The sequence below is a fragment of the Ovis aries genome, chromosome 1 (assembly GCF_016772045.2).
Source record: "Ovis aries strain OAR_USU_Benz2616 breed Rambouillet chromosome 1, ARS-UI_Ramb_v3.0, whole genome shotgun sequence".
Classification (NCBI taxonomy): domain Eukaryota; kingdom Metazoa; phylum Chordata; class Mammalia; order Artiodactyla; family Bovidae; genus Ovis; species Ovis aries.
This window is the reverse complement of record NC_056054.1, coordinates 98,704,136-98,710,780: the sequence shown is the minus strand read 5'-3', so window position 1 is coordinate 98,710,780 and position 6,645 is coordinate 98,704,136.

The window sequence follows — 6,645 nt, the reverse complement described above, 5'->3', positions numbered from 1 at the left end:
GTGTCATGTAAAAGATCGGCTAACCAGGTAAGCAAGGAGGAAAGGGTGTTGTGTGAAAGGTCAGGGAGCATAGCTGGGCAGTGAGGTGGAGCCCTGCTATGGAGACCCAGCAGGGGGGTCCCTGGCTTGTGGTGGCTGTAGCTCCAGGAGCGTGGGTGAGGTCTCTGCATGGTGGGTCAGGACCACTCAGCATATGTGCTCTACCTTGACCTGGGCCTCCAAAGTTACCTGATGGTCCCCTATTTCCTTTTCAATTTTCTCATTCTTCCCCAGAATCTATTTCAAACTTTCTTTGATCTCAAACCATCAATCCCTTTACTTCTCAGAGAAAACAGCAAGCACAAACACCTCTCTGCTTCCCACTGTCTGTATGGTGATGACTCCCAGATCTCCTTCTCTAGTTCAGGTTTTCTCTTCCAAGCTTCAGACTCTCATGTCCACTTGGAGGTCTCATAGACACAGAATTTCCCCTCTCTCCTCCTAGACCTGCCCTCCCCACAAGCCTGCCTTATTTGAATGGAAGCCACCTCCACCATCCACTCAGTTACTAAACCAGAAATCTATCCTTATCTCTTTCCTCTCACATGTTTCTATGTCTGGTCTGTTAAGTTCTATCAATCCCACCTGTTTATGTCTTAAATATATTCGTATCTCCTTATCCTCAACCTTCAATATCCCTTCACCCTACTAAGTGCTATATTTAATTCACTAAGAAAATAAAAGCAATCAGAAGATAACTTCCATCACCCCTCCCCAACCTGCTAACCCAGCTGCATTGTACCTACAAGGCCCTCCTTCCTGTTACTAAGAATGAACCATTCCTACTCCTATTGAAGGCCAACCCTCCAGCTTTGCTTTAAACCCTGTAATTATTTCTTTCCTGTATTGTTAATTTTCTCTTCCTACCAGTTATTCCCATTAGCTTACAAACATGCCATAAAATCCCGTCTTGAAAAATGTTTCCCACGTCTTTGAAGTACTCTGCTATTTTCTTCTTCCCTTTATAACAAAACTTTTCAAAAGAGGTGTTTATACCCTGATTCTTCCCTTCCCCTTCTCTTTTGAACGAACTGTGATTTGGCATTCACCCCTACCACTCCATGGAAACAGCTTTGTTAAAGTCATCAGTGACCTCTGAGTGCTAAATTAGTAGCCAGTTTTCAGTCTTCTTAGCTTCTCATTAGCACTCTTGGAAGAGTTTCTCCATTTGGCTTCTATGACAAATGGTTTTCCTCACTTCTTGACTTCTCAGGTTTCTCTGAATCTACCTTTTAAAAATCTCTAAATGTTGGAGTATCTCTCTTAGTCCTTGGACCTTTTCTCCTACACTTACCACACCCCCCACACACCCACCTTTGGTGATGTCAAGCTATTCTGTAACTTAAAATATTATTTACATAATGTCTCCCAAATTTATACCTTCATTCTGGACCTTTCCCTCTGAAGTCTGGTCTCATTTCCAACTGTTTACTCAACATCTCTGCATGGATATGTAAGATATTTAATGTGTATTAAACTTGCCATTGCCTGTGCTGAACTCTTAATTCTCTCTCCTCTTCTGCTTCTCCACAACTTCCCCATCGAGGTAAATGGCATTACCATTAACCCAGTTGGTTGGGCCAAGAACTTTGGAGTTACCCTTAACATCTGTCTTTTTCTTATGTCCTACATCTAATCCATCAGTAAACGCTATTGCGCCTTATCCAGAATTGACTGCTTCTCAAGACTACCATTGCTACTATTCCAGCAGCACCACTCACCTGGACTGTTGCCATGTCTCGTGTTTCTGTGCTTTCACTCTCTGCTAATTTATTCCCAACACAGGTGTTGCTTTTAAAATACGAGTCACATTGCCATTCAGGGGCTCCATCTAAGAGAAGGTGCTAGACAAGAGTTGTTTTATGTAGCTAACCATTCTGGTTTGCTAATTGTTTTCCTACCTATAAACTTGAAGTTGTTGCTCATTGAAAAAAGATAAATAAATTAAATAAATATTTGAATTATCCAAATAAAATACGAGTTAGATCATGTCAGTCTTCTGCTCAGAATTCTTGCCAGACTTCCCATCTCAAAAAAAGGGCCAGTCATAATGGCGGTCAAGGTCTTTATGTAACTTCCTTTCCTCCCTGTCTCTACTCACTGGACTCCAGCCATACTATTCTTGTTTCCCAAGAAGTCCCAAGGCATGTCCTCATCTCAGGCTCTTTGTACTTGCTCTTCTCCTCTCTGGAACATTCTCCTAGACATGGGCATTTTTAGCTTCCTCTCTTCATTCAGATCTCAGCTCACTGTCATCTCTGGGAGACGATTCCATATTGTCCTATATGAGACATTTCAGATCCACCCCTTTACTCTACCTACAGCCCAATTACATTCTGTCTCCTTGTGTGATGGGCTGACTTATGTCCACTTAAAATTCATATTTCGAAGTCCTAACCCCCAGTACCTCAAATGTGACTATATTGGAGTAGAGCCTTTAAAGAGGTAATTAAGGTAAAAAGAGGTGATATGGATGGGCCCTAATCCAATATGGCTGGATAAGGAAGAGAGCGTTAGGACTCTGACACAGAAGGAAGGCCATCCGAAGACTCAGGGAGAGAATGGACATCTATAAGCCAAGTAGAGAGGCCTCAGAAGAAACCAGCCCTGCTGACACCATGACCGTGAACTTCCAGAACCGCCAGGAAATGCATTTCTACTGTTTAAGCCACCTGGTCTGTAGTATTTTGCGCTGCTAGCCCCAGTAAACCAGTCCGCCTGCCCTCTTTTCCACTGTGGTTCTTCTCAGTGCTTGATATTACACATTTGTGTATTTATCTATCTCTCTGACAAGAACGTGAGCTCCATGAAGGCAGACTTCATCTTGTTCACCCCTGTGTGGCCAGTGCTGAGAATCGTGCCTGGCAAGTGCTAGTAGTCACGCGTTCGTAGAGTGAGCACATGCCCTCTGCCTCCGTTCTGGGCTCACACTTATCCTCCCAGGTTACTCAGCCCCTTTCTAGTGGGTCATCTCCTTTGAGACGTGGCCCCTGCTTGCCTCTCCAGCCTCATCCTTTATGCCCCCTGACACATCCCCAGACTGAACTGTTTCAAGAAAAGTAAGTCTTGCCCTCTGGCCCTTGTGACACACTCTTCCCTTCCCTGACCCCCAGCACACCCTCTCTTGCCCAACTATCCCTCTCTTTTTTTTTTTTTTTAAGGAGAGGGAGAGACTTTTTTTTAAAGCAGTTGGCTCACACAGTCGTGGGGACCAGCAAGTCTTTAGGAAGGGGACTCAGGTAAGAGCTGGTATTGCCATCTTGATGGTCGGAAACTCAGGCAGAATTTCTGTGTTGCTATCTTGAGAATTCCTTCTTCCCTTTCTTGTACTTCTTTTTTTTTTTTTTTTTTTGGCCACACCTCACAGAATGTAGTAGTTTTAGAACCAGGGATTGAACCCACAGTCCCTGCATTGGAAGTGTGGAGTCTTAACCACTGAACCACCTGGGAAGTCCCTATCCCTCGCATCTGGATACCTCCTGTGTTTCTGTCTGTCTGTCAGTAGGGGGCACCTGTCTTGTCCATTGCTATGTTCTTAGAGCCAAGTACAGGACCTGGAACAAGATTCACTGAATGGCTTCTGACGGCTTCCTATCCTTGTTTCTGCCTTGCAGGAAGGGGGCTTCTGTGCACTCTTCTCCACTCACCACCAGGGGGAAGCATGGAGTAAGGGAAACAAGGCTTCTGCTGGGTTCACATTCTGATGCTAACAGCTGTTTTCTTTGTGACCCTTGGACAGGTGTCTGAGCCTGCTTTTCCTCTCATGTAAAATGGAGATAATTATTATCAACTTATTAACTAATTAGGGTTGTTGTGAAAACTGAGTAAATGTAAGAGCCTTCAAATGCTCCTTTTTGTCCCACTGGGCTCACTCAGCACTAACTTTAGTTTCCTCAACTAGTCAGGTGCTTTGGACTGCTCTTTCCAGCCGCCCTCTCTGCAGGCCGTGCTTCCCTTTGCCTGCCCTTACCAAGGAGAGCACGCCTATGTGTGCAGGAGAGCCCTGGCCCCTCTCTGGCTAGTTGTGTGACTGTGGGCAAGACATTTAACTTTTCCGAGCTTATGCTTTCCCAACTGCAAAACAGTGATGTTACTATTCCCCTAACCTGACAATTTGTTCTGAGGATGGATGTGAAATGTAAAATGGAGATGTTATTGGGAACGCATGTAAGAATTAAAGATTTTAAAATTAAAAAAAAAAAAAAAGGAGATGTTAGGCACAGCATAGCCTAACCTGCCCTTGGCCTCGACTGGTTTCTCTTAATGCTTTTAAAATGAGTGTTGTTAAGGTTGAAATAATTTCCAGAGGGGATCTCACCCTTGGATGGCAAAGTAAAGGGCCTCCCAGGAGACAGGAGAATGGTCACTCCTCTCCCCCCATATAACCAAGCCTGTTCAGATAGGCTGACTTCTTGGGAACTTCACCTGAGAGACTGTCTGGAGGGCCTCATGGCTTATCTTAGGAGCTCTTGGCCCTGGTAGGCACTGGGATGAAATAACTGGTAAAGACAAGGCCAGGCACTGCTGTGCTGACTCTCCTTTAATAGTTTCATGTAGATAGTTTAAAGCTGAAGCTTCAATACTTTGGCCACCTGATGCGAAGAACCAACATATTAGAAAAGATACTGATGCTTGGAAAGATTGAGGGCAGGAGGAGAAGGGGGCAACAGAGGATGAGATGGTTGGATGTCATCACCGACTCAATGGCCATGAGTTTAAGCAAATTCTGGGAGACAGTGAAGGACAGAGAAGCCTGGCATGCTGCAATCCATGGGGTTGCAAAGAGTCGGACACGACTTAGCGACTGAATGACATAGTTTGAAAGGACAGCAAGGACATCAAAACTGAAAGATCCACCTGGAGAGAGGGAGGAGGAAAGAGTTTTTATTCCACCCACACCCCCAGACCTCAGGGCACTGGGTCCTGGTGTGCTGACTTGTTTATTATAAGAAACTTGCATCTTTGCAAGTGATGCCTGGCACCCCTTCTCCTCAGCTGGACTTATCTAGGGCACTGCTCATATACCTGTGAAGAAGGCTGCGGGGTTTAAGAGCAGCTACTTTAATATATACCAGGGAAGTATCATTCTTCAGCTTTGGGGCCAAGAGCTGTGGTTTGCTGTGCACCCTGGCTCTGCACGGGCAGGTGTGGGTCCCTTTGGCTGCCTGGGGAATTCTCTGGGGAGCGGGCTGTGTGCTCTGCTCAGACCCTGCCCTCTAGTGGCCAGGGGAACCGGCCATGCAGTCCGGACCATCCCAGTCCACCCCATCAACCTCTAGGATCCTGGTCCCTGTCCAAGGGTAAGTGCGGAGAGGAGAGAAACACTTTTCCCAATACAAAGCCTGTCTTCCCTGAGCTCAAGTCGTGCCTCTGCAGGTAGTTTCCATGTGAGTTAGGACATTCTACTAACTTCCTTTTAACAAGCCTGCAGATCCTCATTTGTATACTGGAACTCTAATATGGTGCCTTGTTCACAGAACTACCCCAGGGTTCACACAGGTCAGGTGTATAAAGCATGCGGTAATGTCAAAGTGTTATACAAATGTGAGGCAATTGACAAAAAGAAAAAAAAAAGTTTAAAACAAAAAACACATGAGGCATTGCTCAAAGTATTGTCAGAAAAGCCCCTCTGTGGCTCCTGAGTGTTGCCTGGCAGTTGAGGTAGTGGGCGCCCTGTCCTGGATGGCGTGCCATTGGTAGTATGATCCTGGTGACTATTTTTTTTTAAATAACATTAAAAAAACATTGTTTTTTAAAGCAGACCTTTTTCTTTTAAAAAAACTGATTTTTATGTATTTATGTATTAATTTTGGCTGCACTGGGTCGTCACTGCTGCGTGCAGCCTTTCTCTAGTTGCAGTGAGCAGAGGCTACTTTCTAGTGGTGCATGGGCTTCTCATTTCAGTGGCTTCTCTTGTAGAGCATGGGCTCTAGGGCGCTCCAGGTTCAGCAGCTGCAGCGCGTGGGCTCGGTAGTTGTGGCGCACAGGCTTAGTTGTCTCACAGCATGTAGGATCTCAGTTCCTAGATGGGATTGAACCTGTGTCCCCTGCGTTGGCAGGCAGATTCTTAACCACTGGACCACCAGGGAAGTCTTTGCTTTATTTTTCTGGCTGCATGGCATGGCATCTTAGTTTCCTGACCAGGGATTGAACCCACGGCCCCTGCAGTGGAAGTACAGCATCTTAACCGCTGGGCCACCAGGGAAGTCCCCTTGGTGACTGTTCTAGAGGTGCTTAAGCACTCCTGTGGGGTGGTGAGCGTACCCACCTTGGAGTAAAGGGCCAGGGGCTTAAATTCCAGCTTTACCACTTTCTTGGACTCTGACCTTGAGTAACTCAACATGATCAAGTCTTTCTTCATCTGTATATTGAGGATGAGGATGCTATCTGTAGGTTAGAGGGGGCAAGTGGTAGAGAATGTAAAGCAAAATAACTATATAAAAGGGTCTGGAATGTGGCAACTGCTTAAGTTTAAATCTTTGAATCCTCATCTTCATGTATTTGGGGCTTAAAGAAATTAGAATTTAGCAGCTCACTGTAAGCCCCTAAAATCTGAGTCGCTCCTTGTGGTGCAGGGATGTTTAGAAAGTGCAAGCATGGGCTTTG